We start from the raw sequence: 24,744 nt of genomic DNA, 5'->3' as shown, positions 1-24,744 counted from the left end.
ATGACGTCATCGCCAGTGGCGCAGCGCCACAGGGTGCTACCGGTTAGCGCCACCACTAACCTCCCGCTGAATTTTGCGGGAGACATGGGCAGTGCCGCGCCCGGGCGGTAGTTGCGTTGTTTCGTTAGCGCCCTCTTAAGGCGCTAATGGGAGGCGCAACCAACTGAATTTTCCCCCCCGTAAAGTTACTACTGTGGTAAATTTATACACAACCGAATTACAGTCTCATGAAAAGTGTATATTCTTTACACTGACAATAAACTGTTGGGTATCAGACAAATATGATAGAAAGTGTTAATATAGAATTCTTATTCCCATGTACTGTATTTATTAATGACTTAGATAACACAATAGTAGAGAGCTATATATCCAAGTTTGCCTATGGCATAAAGATTGGTAGCATAGTAAGTAGTGTAGATGGGGGCATAAAGTTACAAAGAGACATTGATAGAGTAAGTGAGTGGGCAAAACTGTGGCAGATGGATTTCAACACAGCTAAATGTAAGGTCATCCATTTTAGACCAAAAATGGATAGATCCTAGTATTTTTTAAATGGTGAAAAGCTGTGAACAGTGGAGGTCCAAAGAGATTTAGGGGACATTGTACACAGATCACTAAAATGCAGTAGTCAGGTACAATAAAAGGCAAATGGAATGTTATTTTTTATAACTACAACAATAACAACTTGTATTTATATAGACGTATAACATAGTAAAACGTCCTAAGGCGCTTCACAGGAGCGTTATAAAACAAAATTTGATGCCGAGCCACGTAAGGAGCTTATTAGGGCAGATGACCAAAAGCTTGGTCAAAAAGGTAGGTTTAAAAAGTGTCTTAAAGGAGGAAAGAGAGGTAGAGAGGCGGAGAGGTTTAGGGAGGGAATTCCAGAGTTTAGGGCCTAGGCTAGAGGGCTAGAACATAATGTGGAGAACGTTTTGCTACAGCTATACAAAGCCCTGGTTAGACCACATCTGGAGTACTGTGTAAATTTCTGGGCACCGCACCTTAGAAAGGATATATTGGCCTTGGAGGAAGTGCAGCGCAGATACACCAGAATGTTACCAAAGGCTCCAAGGGTTAGATTATGAGGAGAGATTACATAAACTAGGCTTGTATTCCCTGAAATATAGGAGTGATTTGATTGAAGTTTTTAGGATTTTGAAAGTAAGTGATAGGGTAGATAGAGACAAACTTTTTCCGCTGTTGGGGGAGTCTAGGACAAGGGCACATAACTTTAAAATCAGAGCTAGGCCATTCAGGAGAGAAGTTAGGAAAAACTTCTTTACGCAAAGGGTGGTAGAACTGTGGAACTCTCCCACAAAAAGCAGTAGATGCTGGCTCAATTGATCATTTTAAATCTGAGATTCATAGATTTTTGCTAGCCAAGGGTATTAAGGGATATGGGGCTAGAAATGCGTTATAGCCAAGTAATGGGCAGTGCTTAGACTAAAAATGGTTAAGTAGTGCCAGTTGAAAATTGTTTAGGCTATACACAAAATTCGTCCTCACTCCTCATTAAAATGATTGCAGTCATGATTCTCGTCTAAAAACCCAAGCTCATTGGTGTTACACTGAAAAGATGGACGAATATCGGGGGCAGTCTAAACACATGTAATGATTGCCACGGGCTTTTTTCACTGCTTAAAGGGGAGGTTCATTGATGCTGCAGCACCTCATTCTCAGCATTGTTGGGTGTGCAGCTGCCTCACCAACCATAAGAAGAAGGACAAGGAGAAGGAGCACTTATTTACAAATCCTGGTGGCAGGTTGCCACTCCAGGTAGAGAGCCCGGAGGTATTCCGATGAAGCTTTGGAGGCATTGGTTTTAGCGGTGGAGAGAAGGCGGGCGGTCCTGTACCCACCAACTGGCAGGAGGCCCTCGCCACAAGTCTGCTGGCCTATTGGAGGGAGGCGGCACACCACGTCACGGGCAGTACTGTGGTCCCCAGGACCCAGACACAGTGCAGGAAGAGGTTTAACGAGCTCACACGGGTGGTCAGGGTGAGTGAAGGCTTCACCAAACGCTACATACCACCAAGCTTCACACACTGCTCAATGTACCACACCCCCAACACTCACCCACCAACAATCTCTACCTAGCAACACTCACACCCATATCTCACACCTTGCACACAATGACAGCTATTCAACTATGGCAGGCACAAGGGTTAATAGTTATTAGAATTCATGTGATATGTTTATAGATAAAGTTATTAATTGTGTTTGGAATATTTTGTGGTCTCTCTTATTTCACCTTAGCTCCCAGGAGGATGCTGTGATGTGGCATGAGACATGGATTGTATGATGGGGAGGTGGTGAGCTACAGGTATCTAGGGTTTCATTCATGTGAATCGGAGTCTGGTGAGCCAGTCACGAACAGCCCATCCAGAAGGCCAATTGTCTTGCTGCCTCCGCTCCCTCCTGGAGGGCGAAGTCCACTGCCAGTACAGCCCCCGTGACTTTTAGCCAGTGTTGTAGGTTGGAGCTTTTCAGAAATAATTCTGGAGTTTTGTACTTGCCACAACACTCCCTGATACCAAAGAATCTTGAATTGAATAAAGAAAACTCTTCCAGTGGCAGGAAGTAGCACACAGACACACAAACTTCAGAAACCTGCCAGGTCCAAGTGATTGGTGATGATCCCTTTAAATAGCGTGGCTGGAGCCGGCATCCTGCTGATGCACGCCACCTGAAGCTGTCGTTGTTTTCTCCAGCCGGTAAGTTAATTGGCTGTAACAAAGTTGGGAGATCGGGCGTCAAGTGAGCGTTGCACACTCACTGACGTCACGATCTCCATGATGGTGAGGTCCCCGGCGATCACGTACAGCGGCAGTGTTACCGGCATCAGGTGGCGTTAACGCTCTCAATGCCGTTTTAGTGCCATCTCGTGGCGCTGACAGGTGGCGCAAACCACACGAATTTCTCCCCCATGGTGTTAGGATACAGATCAGCCATGATCTTATTGAAAGACGCAACAGGCATGAGGGGATTAATGGCCTACTCCTGTTCCTATGTAAAAATTCATGTTGGCCTATTCCAATTGGATGTGATTTTCATTGGATTTTGCAATGTTTATCCTGTTTATTGCTTCTTGGTGCACCTTTCTGCCTCACTGGTGTACTCCCTAAGCTGGAAGCGTGGGATCTTCTCAGGGCAGTTAGTACAATTTTCAGGCTTGGATAGATTTTCCTGCTATGGTCTTCTCCCCAACATGATGGAGTGCTCTTCCTATTGTGAGGTAGCCCATATAGTGACTCATTTGAGAGTTGCTGGATCTTATCCACAGAAGGTAGTCAAATTTGGATTACAGCTAAAACTAGAACTTTCTGGCTGAGAGGCAGTTTCCAACTTTAGTGACTGTGGTACACTCCCACTGTGTAAGTAAGAAACGTGACAGTGTGCTGTAGGACCTTTAATAGCAGAGCTTTTTAGTTGTCAATACCTATGCACCCTAGCTAGGTTGAGAGAAAGGGTCATAATCGCTCAAATTTTCCTGTCAAAATAATGGTGAAGCTAATGGTGCTCTCTGTTATTTATGCGCAAATGGTACAGCAACTTCAGGCGAGGAGAAGATGCACGGTTAAACTTAAAAATCCAAAAGTTGCTGTCTGAGTTGCGCTGCTCCGCCGTTACCTTTGCGAAAATGGTATTTCGCTGTCTGCCTCACCATTGAAATGCATTGAACGATGTGATAGGTGGTGGTATTTGCGTGGTAGGTATGAACTAAACTCGTCGTAGAAAGTCAACCTCTCAGACACTGAAAATTAACTATTACTGGTGTGGAGTCTCATTCCTTCAGGTTTTAATTGTTGTTGGAGAAAAATGTAAAATGTAAACATTTTTTATCATCTTTTCCTTTCAGTCTCTTTTTTCTCTCTCTTAATCCAATCTTTCTTCCCCTTTCTTTATTTCTCTTTCTGTACTTGATTTGACATTGAATTCAACCACTTTAATTTACACTTCTCAGTCCTTGCTCTGTTTATTTTACAATCCATCAATCTGATTGGTTAAGGAGATACACAGTTGCTTGACTTGTTCATTCAGGTCCCAGATGGCATGTTTCCCTCACTTTGCCATTATCAGCTTGCACTTTCAGCAACTTGCCACGCAAAAAATGTATAAACCTAAACATGCAATGACAAGTCTAACTAATGGCAGACGCCGTTCGATGCCCTGCCCCTTATTGGTTGCAGCACAATTAATATCATTAACTTATCATCATCGTCTTGTAATTGCAGAAGACATTGGCCGGAATTTTTACCTTTGAGACGGGTTGCGTGGGTGCGAGCCCGAAAATGTGAACAGTGCGTTCTCCGCTGTGACTTTTACTTAATGGCCCCTATTAACCTAGTCATTCTGGCCTTAGTAAATGGTGCGGGTCTGATGACGTCATCGATGACTAATTTCCAGCGGGGATATTTAAAGCAGCCTTGGCCCCATCGCATTTGAAGGTTGATGTAGGATTGTGGAGGGAGTATTGTAGAGGATTGAGTTATTCCTACAAGCTATAAAAATTAGTTCCCAAAGACCGAGAGCTGCACCCCGCTTTTCAGATGCCTCGCTACATAATCTGATGGAGGGAGTCAGAGCACGCAGGGAGGTCCTCTTCCCTGCTGATGGACAGAAGAGACCTCCTCAAGAGACCAAAAGGGCATGGCTTGAAATTGCTGAAGATGTCAGCAGCAGGGATGTCGTCAGGAGGACATGGGTACAGTGCAGGAAGAGATTCAATGATCTGATCAGATCAGGAAAGGTGAGTGCAAAGCCACACTCACCTTCATCCTGACGTGCCTGTCACCACATCCCCATCACTCTGCCTTCCCAACCCTACTCCTGCACATCATTAGCAACATACCTTCCAGGTCCACCCACCCCTCTCTTGCTATGTACATACTCACATCCCCATCTGACTAAGCACCCCTCACACTCACCCTCATCCTAATGTAATCATACCAAGTAACACCACATAAGAGGCCATTTGGCATTGGCACCCACTCCCTCATAGTCACCCTCTAAAAACCTAACCCACACATTCCTTACACTCATTCCATCACTCTCACTCAAACTTCTCTTCTTTCCCTCCTTGCAGGAGAAAAGAGCCCAGAACATCCAGGGGAGACAGAGAACTGGAGATGGCCCTCCATCCTTCAGTACTTTGACTCCAGCAGAGGAGGGGTCCCTGGAGGTTTCCAGAGTTGGAGAGCTGCTGGAGGCAGGAACCAGAGAGATGGGGACCTTTCAGCAATCTGGTGACAGAATTACATCTCATACAGCCACATGGCATACAGCAGTCACTCATATGGTGACTGATGTCAGCAGCCAGTGATTGTTCCTCATGTGAATAATGGTATCTTTGCCCATTCTTAATGTAACACTTCTAAATAATCTCTTTACTCTCCACAGGTCCATCAAGAGCCCCCCACGCCGCCCGCCCCCCCGCCGCCATTCTCCAGATAGAGGAGGAAGACGAATCCTCAGCAGAAACTGCAGCCTCTGAAGGTCCACCATCACCAGATCCAAGCGCACCCAGCACCAGTGCAGATATGTACACCTTGGTGGCTCTTATGCATGACACAGTAGTGTTGTCACCTGGTGTCTCACACATCAGTGAGCAAGAGCAGATGGTGTTGACAGGGACAGCAGTGGAGGCTCCTCACCGGAGGTCGTAGGACACTCCAAGCTCTGCGCAGTTCCATGCAGACGCTGAGCCTTGGGGACCTTCGAGAAAGAGGGTGCGATCCTGGAGGGACAGCAAGAATTGCATGAGGCTCTGGCAGCTTTTGCAGCGGTGATGTCTGTAAATGCGCAGAGAATGGAAGAGTCCATCTCCAACATGAACACCACCATGTTGCAGGCGATGGAGACGATATGTGTTTCCATGGAAAGGATGGCCACCTGCATGGAGCAGCTAATGAGCACATTGAGTCACATGAACACATGCTTGTTATGGAGAACAGATGACAGGTGCTCGTAGACCTCCTCTCTAGGAGGGATCTGAATTTCGACTTGGGCCCTCATCGCCCCACCGCTTTGCAGCAAGCTGCTGTCCAGCTCCTTGCTAGCAGGGAAATGTGGGTGCCCAAGAGAGGGATGTTGCTGAGTGGGGTCATGGAAGTGGGGGCTCCTCAAAACATGCCCACTTCTCCCCCATTGCCTCCCCCTCAGTCAGAGCCCCACATGCTTCCTCAGATCCGATAGCCAAGTCTGCCCCTGCACAGTCGCAGGAGGAGCAGTCTTTGGCGTGGCCCTCACAGGCTCCAAAATCCAGAGGATGTCCGCCAAAAGCGTCTAAGCAGTCGCAGCAGGGAAGTGAGCAGCCTGCCTCTATCTCTGCAGAAACCACAGGGGGTGCACCTCGTAGAAGCACTCGGAAATGAAAAATGACACAATCCTAGAAGCACCAGGGTATGCACATGGGTGTATAAAGAAGTGTTATTGTTAAGGTTCTATTACTGTTATCACACATATAAATGTATTTATTTTCACCACTTTCCGGTCATGTCCATTTTTGTCTGCTACCTTGCAAGTGGCTTTGTGAGTTGGAGTGAATGGTGAGACATAACGTTCCCTCCAGCAATGGGGGTTTGTGTGAAAGGAATGGCCTGGTCATTGTAGGGATACTTTATGGTATTGTGGGAGGGCTGGGGGGGGAGACTTGGCACAGCATGTGGTAGCCATATGGGTGCATTGCAGGAAGTTAAGTAAATCTGGCCATGATGCGGCCATCCCTGGCCTCTCGGGCAGCAATGTGCTCCGCTGCTAGTGCCATCTCGACCTCGGATTCCTCCTCCTCCTCCTCCTCTTTGTCTTCCAGCTGATGTTCCTCCTTCTCCTCTGAAGAGGCTGTGCGCTCTGCGCCTTGCTCCTCATGCAGCTCTAATCCTTGCTGCTGCGCTGTGTTGTGCCGCGCGCAGCATACGACAACGATTCTGGAGACCCTGGCTGGTGCGTACTGAAGGGCTCCTCCAGATCTGTCAAGGCATCTGAAGCGCATCTTGAGCATGCCCCTTGTTTGCTCTATGGCACATCTGGTGGACAGGTGGCTTTCATTATAACGCTCCTCGGCCTCATTGCTTGGCCTCCTTAAGGGTGACATGAGCCACGTCTTTAGTGGATAGCCCTTGTCTCCAAGCAGCCAGCTGGTAAGTGTGTTTGGCGGTGTCAAGAGCTGAGGGAAGGTAGATTGGTGCAGCATGAAAGAGTCATGACAGCTGCCAAGGAATTTGGCACACACCTGCATGATGATCTTCCTATGGTTGCGGACCAGCTGCACATTGAGGGAGTGGAAGCCCTTGCGGTCCACAAACACTCCTGGGTTATGATGGGGTGCCCTGATGGCCACGTGTGCAGTCGATGATGCCCTGCACCTGTGGGAAGCCAACCAGAGCGGCAAAGCCGAGTGCCTGCTCAGTAGCACTGGCTTCATCAGTGGCAAAGTTCACATAATTGGCTGACTTGTCAAACAGGGCATCAGTGACCTGTGTGATGCATCTGTGGGCGGCCGACTGCGAGATTCCGCAAATGTCTGCTGCAGATCCCTGGAAGAAGCCTGAGGCAAAGAAGTTGAGGACGGTGGTGACTTTGACAGCCACTGGTAAGGAGTGTCCACCAGGTTCTCTGGCTGCAGGTCTTGCTCCAGTTAGCTGCAAATGTCTGCGATGATCTGGTGCAATAACCTGAGTCTCCTTTGGCTCTGCTGCTCAGTCATGTTGAGGAAGCTCATCCTCTGCCTGTATACCCTGTGTTGGGGGTATCGCCTCTGGTTCGGTGCAGAGCTGTGCTGATGACCTCTGTCCTGTGGAGCATCAGGTCATTGAGGAGAAGATTGGTGGTGTATCTGTGTATCACACAGCTCGGAAACCACGGCTGTCGACGTGAGGCGGAAGCTCAGTGGCCATTGTGCGAGGTCATTAATGGAGAGCGTGGAAATCCAAATAAATACTCCCACATGACACCTGCTTACTTGCTGCATCTGGTGTGCCTGCTGCTGCTGGTGTTGGAGCTCATCTTGGTCTGATTCTGAGGATTTTGAGATAGAGGATCAGCCATGATCATATTGAATGGCGGAGCAGGCTCGAAGGGCCGAATGGCCTACTCCTGCTCCTATTTTTCTATGTTTCTATGACCAAGGTGGCACAGTATAAATGGCACCCATGCTGATGTAATAGATGACAGGTCAAGTAGAGATCAGAGGACCAATCTGTCAGTGTTGTGATGATTACTAGCAAAGTGGTGAGAGTGGCTTCCGAGGTTGCAGAGAAGACTTGCAAACTCTAGACACCTAAATCTGTGCACAGAATGGAGTCACCAAGAGTCTTTCCCTTAGGCAAGTAAGCAGGTGTCATGTGGGAGTATTTATTTGGAGTTCCATGCTCTCCATTAATGACCTTGCACAATGGCCACTGAGCTTCCGCCTCATGTCGACAGCCGTGGTTTCTGAGCTTTGTGATTCCTGTGGTCATCCAGTAAAAATCAAAAGCTCTGGTAAAAAAACCCTGTTAAGGATCTCACAACAAGCATTTAATTACTTCAATTAGGTCGCCCGCCTCTGCCGTTCGGGCCCGTGGAGTGCTAGGAAATGCGCGTGAGTTAAATGCGTGAGGCGACGGGTTCCCGATGTGATTACAATTTTGGCAGTTTTTACTGCCGGCCCGCCCCCAAACCTGCACGCCCGGCAGCGGGAAAATCCCAGCCATTGTCATATTATAGATGCCCAGGGACATTGCATTAATGTAGTGCTTTTATAACTGCTGCAAATGTAAACATTCTGGTGAATCACACTTGTTAGAGATAAGCAGTAAGACACCAGCAGCAATGTTAACTTAAATGTTAACTTTTGCCTTCAGAAAGGACATTAAATGAAAACATCATTGACTGGCATTCATGGAAATGATCTCTGCCCTCTAATTTTCATACTTGCTTTCTACTCACTACTTTATGGACCTTGGTTAAAACTAATAAAATGATTTAAATATAAAAGCTCACGACATAAACTTACTGTTATTATCTAGCTGAAAGTGATAAAACATTCCATGTACAATGCAGATATCACATAAATTGTGTAGTAACCCTCACTGCCTTGTTATTGAACAGACTAATTGAAAGAAAAACAAGTAATGCCTCTTTACAGCAAATAGGATTTTCCATCACAAATATCCTGTTAACCAAAAATCCTCTACAGTTGCCATTGATGCCATCAGTACTACATGGTCATTAAGAGGAACAGCCCCTGTAACCTGCATACTTACCTGTAGCATCTATAATATGTATGTTTGCTCAACATGTTCTAGTTTCATAATGGTCACCTTGCCTATCTTTAGCATTCACAAGGGTCTGTGGTCGGCACACTATCCATCCACACACTATGAAGTGCTTTGATACTATTACTGCTTAGATAACTCTCTTAAATATTTAAGATAAGCAAATAACCAGGGGTTTGATTTAGATCTACATTCAGTTACTTTGATAATTCAGGATTCTCAAAATTAGGTCCTAGTACAATGGACAATACTTCAGTAATTGAACTTCTGATATGGTTAGGCTCTATAAACAAAAGGGGGAATAATACACTTTTACTCATGAGGCAAAACATATGATCCACCCAAGAAAACACATGCTTTGTACTTTCTGTAAACAGAAAACAGGGTTTTATCATCCAATTCCCTTCTTAATACTGCACCTGTACGGTCATTAATATCCTACTTACACTACCAAGTTTGTGCCAGAATGAATCCAGTACTTGCAGTACTCTGGCACAAACTTGATACAGTAGTATGAACCCTGCCAAGTTATGCACCCTGCTCTCGTACCGGCATGAAACTGCACCCCAAAGGCTTCAATCTGGTATGAGTTCAGAGGCTTAGCAATATCAACTGTTCAATGGACTCAAGCTGTTAGCTATCTCTTTGCATCACTGGCAATCCTTTAACAACTATACAAAGCAACTTTTTTGTTATTTTTGTGAATTATTGAGATTTGTATATGTTAAATTTCTGCTGTTGGAATTTTGCTGTGTGGAAAACGATTATTTGCTTATCGTGTGCCTGCCTCATTTATTACAGTGACTCATTTGTGACCTTTGATTACCTTTACCAATTACCTTAAAAGGGCAAATGGAAACTTTTGTTAAAACCAGGTTTTGTAACAAATGTAGGTTGCCATCAACACATGCAATCAACACTCACACATTCACAAACCTTGTGACTGACTGGATCACGAGAGATTCAGCGATAGGTTTATCTCCATGGTGGGTTTACTGCTGGAGTTGTGCTGGGACTTGACTTCCACCTGCCGGTGTGACCCTGCCACAACTTGTCCTATTTTCATGGGTCAATGTCATTTTAATATTGTCATCAGGCTTTCAGTGCTATTTTCACCCTCTAATGGGAGCTTGCTTCTGTGCAAGGGAATTCCAGTAATACCGCAGTGTTAAATTGACTGCAACAGCTTAAAAGGGCATGGCAGCCATTTTGAATCAAAATCAATTTGGATCACTACAATGCCTGAGACTGGTAATTCTTCAAGGCACCAAACCTCCAAATTTACAGATTCTTTAGTTGAAGTGTTATTGGCTGAAATTCAGTAAAGGACAAACCAACATTTTAGTACCAAAGGAAGGAAGCCCACAATGGGCATGATCCAGGTCCAGTAGAAGACGCTGTACTTTCTTCTTAATTGAGAAAACAATCCACAGCCAAAGAGAAAGAGGTGCCACCTCAGTGCACCAAGAGTCCTGTTGGAAACAGCCACATTCGAACTTCCTGCTATTGAGGGAGTGCCAAGGAGAGGCAGCGCACACAGTTATGGGCACCATAAAATATCAGTTGTAAGGCACACAGATTTGTTTTCCTTCAGTTTTTTTAATCACTTAATGGGTATCTGTGGAATGGTTTGTGGCAAGGTGGGGTAATGTTTGTGAGAAAGAATTAGCAGACCTTTTCCCCAAAATATTTAAATACTTCATATTTAAAATTCTCATCCTTGTATTTGAATCCCTTCATGTTTTTGTAACCACCTCCAGCCCTACAACCCCTGAACTCTCTCTTTCTGACTCTGGCCTTTTGTGCATCCCCCCCTCCCTCCGCACTACCATTGGCGGCCATGACTTCAGCCACCAAGACTGCACACTCTGGAATTCCTCCCTAAACCTCTCCAACTCCCTCTCCTCCTTTAATACCATCCTTAAAATTTACCTCTTTCGCCAAGCTTTTGGTTACCCCTCCTAATATCTCCTTCTTTGGCTCAGCATCCATTTTTTCCTTACAACCCTGTGAAGCACCTTAGGAGATTTTATCAACATTAAAGTTGCTAGATAAATGCAAGTTGTTGTTGATGAGTTTCTGAATTTAGGTCATTTATGTAAATTAGAAACAGTAGCAGTCCCTGAGGTTCCCCATTCAGTACTTCCCCCACTGCAAAATAACTCCTCTAATGAGTACTCACCATTTCATACACTCTAGCCAGTTTCTTATCCGTTCCCTGGGTTTACCCTCAACCCCCACGGCTTTGTCTTAAACCATCTTGTAACCGATTTTCGTATTTTGATGTGGGCCACTTGTAGTAGGGGAGGGAATTTCAACTTTGGACATTAACACATAGACCGGAATTTTGCCTACCTGGGTGGGTCCGATGCGGTGGTGTCCGTGGCGGGTCGCGACCCTGCTGCTGGCTCCATCCCGCTGTTGAAAATGAACTTACCTTAATGAGGCCTGTTAAGCCTAGACCAGCGCATTACCTGGCGCAATGAGATGGAGCAAGCCTGGTGACTTCATTCGTGACATATCAGAGGGGGAGCGACGGAATCGGAGGGGGAAGAGAGGGAATCAATCGGAGGGGGAGAGAAGGAATCGGGGAGAGAGAGAGAATCGGAGTGGGGAGAGAGGAGATCAGGAACTCGGCGGGAGGGGGGTAAAGAGCACGGAGAGCACAGTGCGGATGGGGGAAGAACGTGATGCAGGTCAAAGGGGGAGGAATGAGAGCAAGAACGTAATCCAGATAGTAAGACTGGACAAAATCCAGAAGTCACGACACTGTCACTATTCACTTCATACCCAATAAACCTGTTCACTTCATACCCAATAAACCATTAACAATCCATGACCCACACACAACGCCCCATCTATTGGGGGTGGGGGGGAAGGTCAGGAACTTGTTGGGGGGAGAGGGTCATGAATCCGGGGAGCGAGGAACTTTGGGCAGGGGGAGAAGGCCAGGAACTCGGGCAAGGGGAGGAGGTCAGTCAGAAACTTGGGCAGGGGGAGGTCAGGAACTGGGCTGGGTGGGGGAGAGGGTCAGGCACTTGGGCGGGCAGGTGAAGGTCAGAAACTTGGGTGGGGGTGAGTCGGTCAGGAACTTGGGCGGGGGGGGGGTGGAAGTTAGGAACTTGGGCGGTGGGGGCAGGAACTTGTTTGCTGGTGGGAGAAGATCCCTGTCCCAAGCGAGCTCTGTTCTGTCTGGAGTAGGCAGTCAGAATGGCTCGAATTACACTTTGCAAAGTAACTAATTATGTAGGCAGGGAGGATCTAATTACATATTCCAGAGAAACTGCTGGGTGTGTATTGTCTTCCAAGGGGACCAATCAGCAATCAGGACTTGTCATCCAAGGGGACCAATCAGTGCTTTGGTGTTGCGAATAAACACATCCATTTGGAAGTGGCTTAATGAGTTGCCGTGAATGGTGAGACATAACGGTATCCCCCGCAATGGTGATGAGTGTGAAAGGAATGGCTTGGTCATTGTAGGGATGCTTTATGTTGTTGGTGTGGGGTGGTGCTAACCTGACGCATCATGTGGCAGCCAAATTGGTGCACAGCGTAAAGTTAAGTAAATCTGGCCATGATGAGGCCATCCCTATCCCTAGTCTCCCGGGCAGCAATGTGCTTGGGTGCTGATGTCTTCTGTCCTGTGCAGCATCAGGTGATTGCGGAGAAGGTTGGTGTTGTTGTTGGTGCTGCTGGTGTGCCTGGTGCTGCTGGTGTTGGAGCTGATCGTGGTCCAATTCTGAGGGCCAAGGTGAGACAGTATAAATGGCACCCATGTTGATGGAATAGATGGCAGGTGAAGTACAGATGACAGAAGCAATCTGTCAGTGGTGAGAGAGTTCTTCCAATGAGGTGACACTGGATGGAGACTTTGCTGGAAACACTTGCAGCCTGCAGAATCTGTGCTGGAAGTGGACTGAGCAACAGCTTGTGTCTGAGGAAAGTGATCATTTGTCAGGTGGGAGCTTTTACTGTACATTTGATGCTGTTAAGTAATCAGCTGGAGCAATGACCACAGAACTTATGCCTCAGGTTGACAGACATGATTCCCGAGCTGCGTGAATCCCGTGGCCATGTAGGGATATTTAAAAAGTAAGTGAAAAAAGGCTCTTAAGTGCTTGTAAACTACCTGATAATGATTTCAATTGGGTCGCCTGCCGCTGCCGGTCGGGTTGGCTCCGCAATGACAGATGCGCCTAGGGGAAAGGCACGTGGGAGTGAGATGACAGCGGGTTTCCAGCTTTCCCACCCGATCCGCCACCGATCGCGCCCACTACCGCCCCGGAAAATTCCGGCCACAATTTTAATCCTATGGGCAAAGAAAATGCTTTGGTACTAAGCCTTCCTGCCCCATTTTCCTTTACTTTCTGCCTGAAATTTGCCACAAAATGGTCGATAAAGGGGATGAAAATCCAGCCATCCGTGTTGACCGTGGTAATGAACCTTTGATTGTAGCACTGGGGACCAGACCATTCTAGAGATTCTTCTCAAGTGTGATCTGATTCACTATATCCCATTCTGAAACCATATCAATATAAAAAGTGTGTAGCTCGGATGGATTATTCTGGGAGTACTTCGACCAATTGAACTAAGCCATGCTAGATAGGAGCTACAAATACCTCCAAGAAAGTGAGACAATTGCTTCAAATTTCCATGGGGTTCTCTGGCAATATATCGGCAGTAGCTCTGGTGAAATGCTTTTAGTCTTTTGTGCTGTTTCTCCAGGACTTCTGCCGATCTCCTACCATAGGTATGCCAGAAAATCAGATCGTTATGGAAATGCAGGGCCAATATTTTTTTATTTTGGTCTCCAAGTCTGTCTCAAAACATTGCATAATGTGAGAAGAAGCTCATTGTGGTTGCTGTTACAGCAAACATTGTTGTGTATGTCCCTTTAAGGGAATAACTGGTCTCAGACTGCAGTACCGGCAGTGACCACCCCTGTATAAAAGGCGCTAGCAGCCTTCTGTAGTTTCAGTTTCCAGAGTGTCTCCATTCAGTAAAGACTTGTTAAACCAACTCCTGCATTCCGTGTCTCCATTAACACACGGATTTAATACTGGCGACGAGTAAGAAACGAACTTACCTGCAACTCGGCAGCACCTCAGACGACGTTATTGAAGGTCGAAGCCAGAAGAAAGAAAAAAGAATATAATCCAAAGAAACTCGAGAAACGGGCGTCGACCGTGGGCAACCGCCCTCCAAATCATCGGGTTGAAAACTTGCAGGAGAGACTGTCAAGAGCCAGGCTTGGTTCCCCAGTCTCTGGTTTCCCAGCTAATCGGGCTGGTGGCAAGTAGTGCACTGATCCTTCCTGGGCTGCGGCGGGCTAGAGCTCGATCGGGTGGCTCTGCAACGGGGCCGGGCAGCGAGTCGGGAAGCAAAGAGAGAGAGAGAGGGTGGAGCACACGGCGCGGCCGGTGCTTCGCAGCCGGGCAGTGTTCGGACCTAAGAAGAGGGAGGGAAGTGTCCCAGAGGGTCCGCTCCACGACGGGAACGGTTAAAAATAAAAATACTGCGGAGAGCGGCGTTGACAGCAGCGGCAGCGGCGGGAAAGCGCGGGAGGCGCCATCTTAACTCGGCGGGGAAGAAGGAAAAGCGCGGGAGACGCCATCTTAGATTTTCAAGATGCCAAAGACTGGCGATATCACTGCCTTCAATAATGCAATAGAAGACTGGACCACGTATGTGGAAAGAGTCGAGGTATATTGCGAGGCAAACGAAATAGCCGAGGAGAAAAAGGCATCGGTATTGCTAAATTTAATGGGCGCAAGAACGTACGGCCTCTTGCGGGACCTGATTACTCCAGCCAAACCGAAGGCGAAGAGTTTTAACGAAATTGTTGCTATCCAACAGGAACACTTAAATCCTACACCGCTGCTGATAACAGAAAGATTTAAATTCCACAGGAGAAATCAACATAAAAATGAGAGCAATGCTGATTACCTTACGGAACTACGCAAGCTATCAAAGCACTGCCAGTTCAGAGCAGGACTGGCAGATACCTTACGGGACAAATTTGTCTGTGGACTCCTGAGTGAAGGAACCCAGAAGAGGTTACTCTCAGAGAAAGAGCTGACGCTAGATAAGGCTTTCAGCGTGGCAGTATCGTACGAAGCAGCAGCAAGGGGAGCTGCGGAAATACAACAAAAGCCACAGGAATACGGCACCCACGAAATGACACGGGGATTTGCAAAATGTTATCGCTGCGGCAGAACAAACCATGACCAGAAGGACTGCTGGTCCAAGGACAAAATATGCAGGCAATGCGGAAAGATGGGACATATTGCACGAGTTTGCAGGTCTGAGAAGAAGACCAACGACAACAAAAAGGCTACTAAGGAACCGTACAGGAAAGTACAAAAGATGACGGACAGTAGTTCCGAAGACCAGATGAGCGATAGTGAATCCGGGAACAAGAGACTAAGCTGTCTCAAACTTCACAACGTAATCGCAAAAGAGGATCACCGAACCATTTGGGTCACCCTCACGATAGCAGGGTCCCAAGTCAAAATGGAATTGGATACAGGATCAGCTCTAACCGTCATGAATCGACGAGACTACGAGCGGCTATTCTCACACATACCCTTGAGAGAGCCATCCGTTGTCTTGAGGACGTAGACGGGGCAAAAAGTATACCCCAGAGGAAAAATAAGGGTGCCTGTCGAATACAATGGCAAGAAAATACGGAAATTGTATCTCTACATTCTGCAAGATGGTGGACCACCGTTATTGGGACGTGAATGGATCAGAAAGATAAGTTTAGACTGGCACTCCATTCAGGCACTGACGGTGGCTGGTAAAAAGGATGACGACGTCACTCCTGGACGATTGTCAACAATCTTAGCTGACGCCAAAGAGGTATTTCAACAAGAACTGGGCACTCTTAAAGGCGTAACCGCCTCGATAAAAATAGAAGAGAATGCAATTCCCAAGTTTTTCAAAGCAAGACCGGCACCATATGCAATTCGCCCAGCCGTCGAGGCAGAGCTGGAGAATCTGGAGAATGCAGGCGTATTGTCTAAGGTAGACTGGAGCGAGTGGGCGACACCCATCGTTCCTGTCATGAAGAAAACGTTAAACAATATGTCTGAGGAGCCAAGGAAGGTTCGCATCTGTGGGGACTTCAAGGTGACGGTGAACCCAGTCCTTCACACAGTACAATATCCTCTTCCAAGGATAGAAGACATCTTCGCCTCGCTATCTGGAGGGAAGCGTTTTACAAAAATTGACCTAGCACAAGCATATTTACAGATGGAGGTTGAAGAATCCTCTAGGAAGTATCTCACGATAAACACTCACAAAGGTCTTTACCAGTATCATCGATTGGTATTCGGAGTAGCATCGGCTCCGGCGATATGGCAAACAGCGATGGAACAAGTCCTGCAAGGGATTCCGGGGACTCAGTGTTACTTGGACAACATCCTAGTGACAGGTGAAGATGACAGTGAACACCTTAACAACCTAGAACAGGTGCTCACTAGACTACGTGAACATAGGCTACGAGCCAACCGCCCCAAGTGCGAGTTTTTTAAGAAACATATATCGTATTGTGGCCACGTGATTGATGAAGAGGGGTTACATAAGTCCCCTGACAAAATTGAAGCGGTTGTTAAGGCCCCAGCGCCTGAAAATGTGTCGCAACTGAGGTCATTCCTCGGATTGGTGAATTACTACCATAAGTTTTTACCGAATTTGTCCACAATTCTGCACCCACTGAATGCCCTACTACGAACGGGAGTAGCATGGAAATGGAGCAATGACTGTAAGCGGGCCTTTCAGAAGAGTAAGGACTTAATCACTTCAAGAGAAGTATTGGCTCACTACAACCCATCACTACCGATAAGACTGGCGTGTGATGCGTCTCCCTACGGCATTGGGGCGGTACTGTCACATAAATTCCTTGATGGTTTAGAAAGGCCGATAGCTTTTGCGTCACGCTCGTTAACTTCAGCCGAGCGTAACTACGCCCAGATTGACAGAGAGGCCCTCAGCCTAGTGTGGGGGGGGTGAAGAAGTTCAATCACTACCTGCACGGTCAAAAATTTACTCTAATAACTGATCATCAACCTCTTGTCTCCATTTTCAACCCTCAGAAGGGCATACCGATAATGACAGCACAACGGCTACAGAGGTGGTCCCTTTTCCTAGGGGCACACCAATATGACATCAAGTACAAAGGAACTAAACAGCATGGGAATGCTGATGGATTGTCGCGCCTACCGTTGCCGACGGTGGAAGAAGAACTTGCATTGGATCCAATGGAGATATTCTACTCGACCATAGTCGAATGTCTCCCTGTGACGAATGCAAACATAGAAAAGGAAACACGAAATGACCCGACACTATCCCGGGTCTATGATTTAACGGTGAAGGGATGGCCAGCACATGGCGAACCACTGCTGCCAGCATTCTCGCCGAGAAGAGAACAGCTGTCAGTGTGCAGAGGAACCTTGATGTGTGGATCCAGAGTAGTGATTCCACCCTAATTGAAGGATAGAGTGTTCAATGAGCTTCATGAGGGTCATCTGGGAGGGGTAAAAATGAAGAACTTAGCTAGAGCGTTTGTGTGGTGGCCGGGAATCGATAGAGAAATCGAAGAGATGACCAAGAGCTATACAGGATGCCAGAAGGTCCAAAACGCCCCACCACAAGCCCCTCTACATCCATGGGAGTGGCCCTCATCTCCATGGCAAAGGGTGCACATTGATTTTGCTGGTCCCTTCATGGACTCGATGTTTTTAATTGCGGTGGATGCACATTCAAAGTGGCCAGAGGTAATAAAAATGTCCTCAACCACCACAGAAAAAACTATCACAGTCTTACGAACCATATTCGCCAGGAATGGGCTGCCTGAACAGATTTGCTCTGACAATGGACCACAGTTTGTGTCTGAAGAGTTCCGGAGGTTCTTAAAGAACAATGGTGTTAAGCATTACACATCCGCCCCATATCATCCAGCCACTAATGGGTTGGCTGAGAGGTTTGTTCAAACATTCAAGAAGGCTATCAAGGCAATGTGTAATGAAGATATACCCCTACAACACAAGGTGGACAACTTCTTGTTTGCCTACCGGAATGCGACACATGCGGTTACCAACCAAACTCCTGCCATGATGTTCTTCAATCGAAGACTACGATGCCGCTTGGATTTGGTTAAGCCGAACATCAGAAGAGATGTGGAGAACAGGCAGTTTCAGAATATGAATGAAAAGCCGACCAGGAGTTTTAAGATAGGTCAACCAGTTCTGGCCCGGGACTACCGCACAGAGAAATGGCAGCCAGGAACGATCTGTACACGGCAAGGACCTCTCATGTATACCGTGGACGTTGGAGAGAGCATTGTAAGACGCCATGCTGACCAGATTCTAGAGTCACTGGAAAACATCAACTCCACACCACGATCTGATACACCTGGCGATGAAACCGACGTACCAATTGCATCTACCGCAGAATCGGTGATATTGGAAGCAGATGAACCAAACAACGACATTGATCCTGACTCAACTTTACCAGAAGAACCTGATACCCCAAAGAGGCGTTATCCAGACAGAATCAGGAAGCCTCCTCAAAGACTGAACTTATAATTGCTTAACCTCAACCAAGGTATCTAGCAACAGTAATTGTAATTGTAATTAGTTATTATTTAGTTGTTAAATGAATGTTATGTACTGTTTATCTAAAAGGGGAGGAATTGTTGAGTATGTCCCTTTAAGGGAATAACTGGTCTCAGACTGCAGTACCGGCAGTGACCACCCCTGTATAAAAGGCGCTAGCAGCCTTCTGTAGTTTCAGTTTCCAGAGTGTCTCCATTCAGTAAAGACTTGTTAAACCAACTCCTGCATTCCGTGTCTCCATTAACACACGGATTTAAGACCCATACAATGAGTCTTCTAATGAAAATAATGCATCCAGGCTGATTTTGAATTGCCTCATAAAAACTGCTAGGGCTGGATTTTGATACTGGAGGCGTGTAGGAGGCGGGACTACAACTTTTGGGGTTGTAGTCTCGCCTCCATCGAGTTGTGGCCAACCCACGCGAAATTTACTTGATTGGCCTTGTTGAGCCCGCCCAGCGGGCTCAACAAGGCCAATTAAGGGCCACCCGGCAACAGGTGACGTCACAGATTGACATTTCATCTGTCAAGAGCTTTTGATAGATGAAATATCAGCGTTTGACAGCTCTTTGAAGCTGTCAAACACTGACAATCTGTACACTAAGTTAATTGCTTCCTCTCAGGCTGATTTAGAGATCTCTCCAGAACAGAAAGCTGAATGCTGCAACTTTTGACAGCTCGCGGCCATTCTGCTTTCTGTGCCGGTGAGATGAGGGACTCCCGAGACCTGAAGGAAGGAAGACTGTAAAGGTAAGTAAAACTTATTTAAACACTTTACACACACCAAACACACTTACCTCTGCACTCATGCACACATCACTCACCTGAACACCGGACATCTTGAACCCTCCAAGCCCGACGGTCTGCCTCGCTAACTTGGCGTGGTTTGGAGCCGTCAGGAATCCCACACGTCAGGGCTAAAAATAGGGATTAGGCTAAAAACTGCCTGTTAACTACCTGTTAACAGGCAGTTAATTGGCACTAATCCCCTTCCCTCCTCGGGGAGGCGGGTCCCAGCACAGGTCAGGTATCCGCCTCCTTTGAAACTGGCATGGAGGCGGGTTGGGGCGGGATGGGTTCATGCCCCCCGATTTTGCAATTTTAACCCTTCAATCCCGCCTTAACGGCCCAATGAAAATCGAGCCTCTTGTGTCTGACTATTATAAAATGGCCTGTTGTCTACAGGGCGTGTTATCAATATAGCACTGTCTCTTGCAGAGAGTTGTGAGCTTTTACAATTCAGTAGCCACTTCAGTGTTGGAATAAGGTCACAGCATAAGTTGTACCACAGAATCTGTGCATATGTGAGTAAAATGGAACTGCTGAATTCTATAACTTTGCTATTCGCGATATATCTCTCACTTTTTCATCAGAAAATGTAACCAATTTTAATGGTGCAATTTTAATGTGTACTTTGTGCACACATTGTACCAATGAGCTTGAATTCATTTCTATTGGCCCAGTAATTCCGTTCCAAACGCGTGAGTACGGTCGGGGTACTCACGCGTCTGGCCGGAGGAAATGCCGGTTTTCAGCATGCACAGCACATGCGGGGTAAACCGGCATTTCCTGTCCTCTGAACGAAGGGGTTCAGAGGCACAGCGCGTGCGACTGCACAGGCAGCGCTTGCGCAGTGAACTTCGTCGATTTCATTCATGGATTCAGTGAGGTTAAGTCCTTACAACTTACACATGAAAAAAGCATGTGTAAAGTTGCTCCAGAGGCTGCGGAGGAAGATATATTTTATCGTGAAGCTTCTGAAAGGCAATATTTTTGTTTGGGAAAGGGAGGAAAGTTATTTTAAGAAATGATGAGGTAAGTTTTAAAGTTTAATTTTTTTTTTTTAAACGGGTTTTCAGTACTGTAGGTAGAAGGAGCAATTGTGGCTGTGTGAATTGAATTTGCTGTGTTTATTAAATGTGAAAATGACTGTTCTAAAATGAGTAATGTAACATTTCCAACATTTTTAAGAAAGAAACTGTTCATCGGTAATATATTCTTTTAAGTAATTATGTATGTATGTCCGTATATATTCCTTTACGTATATGTATATATTCCTTTACTTATGTGTATGAATGTATGTATTTAATTATGATTTTCCAATAAGTTACTTTCTCTGAAAGTCATAATTAAATACATACATTCATACACATAAGTAAAGGAATATATACATGCATATACGCAAAGGAATATATACAGACATACATACATAATTACTTAAAAGAATATATTACTGATGAAAAGTTTCTTTCTTAAAAATGTTGGAGTCATTTTCACATTTAATAAACACAGCAAATTCAATTCACACAGCCACAATTGCTCCTTCTACCTACAGTACTGAAAACCCGTTTTAAAAAACAAAAATAAACTTTAAAACTTACCTCAGCATTTCTTAAAATAACTTTCCTCCCTTTCCCAAACAAAAATATTGCCTTTCAGAAGCTCCACGATAAAATATATCTTCCTCCGCAGCCTCTGGAGCAACTGTATTCATGCTTTTTTCATGTGTAAGTTGTAAGGACTTAACCTCACTGAAAGCATGAATGAAACCGGCGAATTTTACTGCGCATGCGCTGCCTGTGCAGTCGCACGCGTTCTGCCTCTGAACCCCTTCGTTCAGAGGACAGGAAATGTCGGTTTTCCCCGCATGCGCTGTGCATGCTGAAAACCGGCATTTCCTCTGGCCAGACGCGTGAGTACCCCGACCGTACTCACGCGTTTGGAACGGAATTACTGGGCCGTTCATTTTACATGTCAATAAAATGAAAAATTTAACAATTGCACGATTTGCCCCCTCGCATCTGCGACTGAGGGTCCAAGGAGGTGCATTGCGCAAGAGGTCATCGTCGTACGTATCCTCGCACTGTTCCCTTTCGGGAACTGTATGAAGTGGTGGAAGGATTTCTGGCCACGTTAACGCTCCTTCCGTGACCATAACCATCTTCGAGGGTTTTACGGGCTCCCACAACCCATCTGAGGGGGGGGGCCACCCACACCCGCGGACGCAAGTATCCCGCTGGATGTCCACCCAGAATTTATAGTTGGAGCTCCGACTCCACTTGCCGGGACTGTCTGGAGCGGGGTTCGAAACCCTACTCCTTCTGGCCCAGCGGCGGGGATGCTTACCGCTACACAAAAGGCCCACTCCGCGCAAAAGGTGACACCCATACGTTTCCTGCGCCTTTTCCCTCCCCGTCACTGGAGCCCTATGCTGCCACTTGAAAGACCAAGCTATCATCTGTCCTTTTTGCGGCGCCTTTGACTTCTCATTACCAATGATGAGCAGGCGCTGCGCCTCCACCTCGTTGAGGAGATTGCTGAGGTCATCATCAGTTCAATTGTGAGTTCTTTTAATGCCGTGAATTGTGCTCATTCCAGCCATTTCACGTTGCTAATCTGAGTGGGCCTTTGGCGTAACGGTAGCATCCCCGCCGCTGGGCCACACGGTGTAGGGTTTCTAACCCCGCTCCAGACAGTCCCGGCAAGTGGAGTCGGAGCTCCGGCTCTAAATTCTGGGTAGACATCCAGTGGGATATTTGCGTCCGTGGGTGTGGGTGGCCCCCCCCTCGTATAGGTTGTGGGAGCCCGTAAAACCCTCCCGCCATAGGACTAACCACCCTAATGGCTGGTACAAAGATGGTTACGGTCACAGAAGGAGCGTTAATCACGGCCAGAAATCCTTCCACCACTTCATACAGTTCCCCAAAGGGAACAGTGTGAAGACACGTACGACGACGACATTGCTAATTAAATAAATGGAATGAAAAAAATGCTTTCAGGGCTTTTAAAAGTCTTTAAATCGCTTTAATTCTGTTTAAAACTACTTCAGATTCTTCAAAATAATGTAAACGTTTTTAAAAGTTTATAAAAGTTACCAAAAGCTTCTTAAAAATACCAAAAACCTATTTAAAATGCTGCTCTACATGTAAAAATGCATTGCAGCTTGTGAGAAACATTGGGGGCGTGTCCTTTTAAAATGAGACCTCAAGGGGCGTGTCTCACTTGCACTGCGCGCTCCAGGCTTCGCGCTGGCTGCACTCCTGGGCGGCGTGACGTCAGACGCTGCCCGGGAGTCAACATTTTAAAACAGCAATTCCAGGCGTCCCTGAAGCTCAACGGCCGGCGCGTCGGGTAAGTGCAGATCGGGGACTTGCACGCGCGGCAAGCCCCCGACCCGAATTTCTGCCCCATTATGTGAGCTTTTAATTTCAAATGCTGTATAAACTGCAAGAACATCAACTTTCCAAGAGCATAAACAAATGCTGAAAAATGTGAAATACAATATATTGCAGCAGAGCAATTGGTGATTTTGAAGTTGTGCCAAATCATCAACTGCTCGTTCGTTTTAAGACATGGTTAACTCATTCATTACTGCACATATAACTATACCACCTTGTGTCTTCATGAGATCATAGATTGTAGAGAGAACAATGTCAAATTGAATCTTTGGGGGAGAAATTTGGTTGGTTAGCGCCTCCCATTAGCGCCTGGGGGGGTGGGGTGCTAACGGGGCCGCCTGGGCCTCTAGCGCCTCACAGATCGTGCAGCGCAAAGAGTGCGCAGCGCCCCGTTATCGCCCCGGATGTAAAATTGCCTCCCGCCCCCTGCTGTATCGCCAGGCGTGAACAACGGCAGGAAGAGGAAGCACTGTCAACTCGGCTGGCCACTTGGGGAGCGCTAATTAAAGGGAATGGTTTTCAGGTCGGCCAGCCTTTATTATTTGCACAAGTCTGGTTATTATTTGCACAAGTCTGGTGCCTGCTCAAAGTTTTTGATGTTTCATTGCTGCAAGATGCCCACACCCTCCACTTTGTGAGAGTGTTCGAGTCTGTAATGGCAGTCGCGCAGGTCACCTTGCAACACAGAATCGCCGACAAGTAGGTTGTGCACCATCATTGGCCCTTCCCTTTAAGCGAGAGAAGCAGCCTCTGATGCCATTAGCAATGCGCTACCGCCCCACTCTCAGACTTTAGCACCCTAAGAGAAGTGGTTAGCGCTTGATTTAGTGCTCCACTTCCCTCTTAGAGCGCTAAAGCTGAATTTCCTGGCAGGAGAGAATCATTTGCGCCTGGTGCTACTTTTTCTACTTTTCAAAAATTAGCGCCTCAAACGGGGTTATACTGAATTTCTAGCCCTATATAATTATTGAGTTGTGGCGCAGGTCAATCAGCTCTACCTTGATACTTGTATTATTTGAAAACTTCTACCATTCAGTTTACACTCAGTTTATTTCTAGAACTTATGAATAAACTCAAGAGTAAAGACTAACATTGAATTTGCCTGACTGTGCCTTAGTCTTAAAGCTCCTTTCTTTATTGTGGTTTTCACCCAGGTATAATTCAAAGAGAGAAAGAATTAAGTAATTCAGTATAAATACAGGCCTTGGAATTTTGTCAGAGTCCTCCTTTGATTTCTGTTGCTTGTTTTCAGGCAACAGAAACTATCACGATGTCACTCCGTCTTTTCTACTTATCCAACAGAATTTTTTTCAATCCAAGCTTCTTTAATGAAACAGAGATGGAGATGACTAGGGAATAGGAAGCAAGGAATAGGGATAAATAAATGTTTTTTGGATTGGCGGGATGTGGATAGTGGTGTGCCCCTGGGTCTCTAGGAGGAATTTTACCTACTCGATTGGCAGGGAAGAAGCAGGGGAGCAATTAAAACGGAGCAGCTCCATTTCCTGTTCCATTCCCATCAATTCCCCATTTTAGCACAGCTGCCATCGAGGAGAGACAGTAGCGTCATTTTAAAATAGAATTGTATAAGCAATTGTAAGGAATAGGGAAAGGGCAGGGAAATGGGATTAGAATAGATAGTTCCAGTTGAACAGCTTGTAGCAGCACAGGTTGAATGGGTTCCTTTTG

At 46.4% G+C, this 24,744-nt stretch overlaps 1 protein-coding gene across 1 annotated transcript in view; it reads left to right on the top strand.

Moving 5' to 3' along the window:
* rbl2 (retinoblastoma-like 2 (p130)) overlaps nt 1-24,744 on the top strand; it is a 221,298-nt gene that overhangs the window by 77,635 nt on the left and 118,919 nt on the right. The window lies entirely within an intron of this gene.

This window comes from Somniosus microcephalus, chromosome 6, assembly GCF_052327205.1.
Source record: "Somniosus microcephalus isolate GS21.2 chromosome 6, FLI_Smic_1.0, whole genome shotgun sequence".
Classification (NCBI taxonomy): domain Eukaryota; kingdom Metazoa; phylum Chordata; class Chondrichthyes; order Squaliformes; family Somniosidae; genus Somniosus; species Somniosus microcephalus.
Note: the sequence above shows the minus strand (reverse complement) of the source record. Positions and strands in the feature narration are given on the sequence as shown.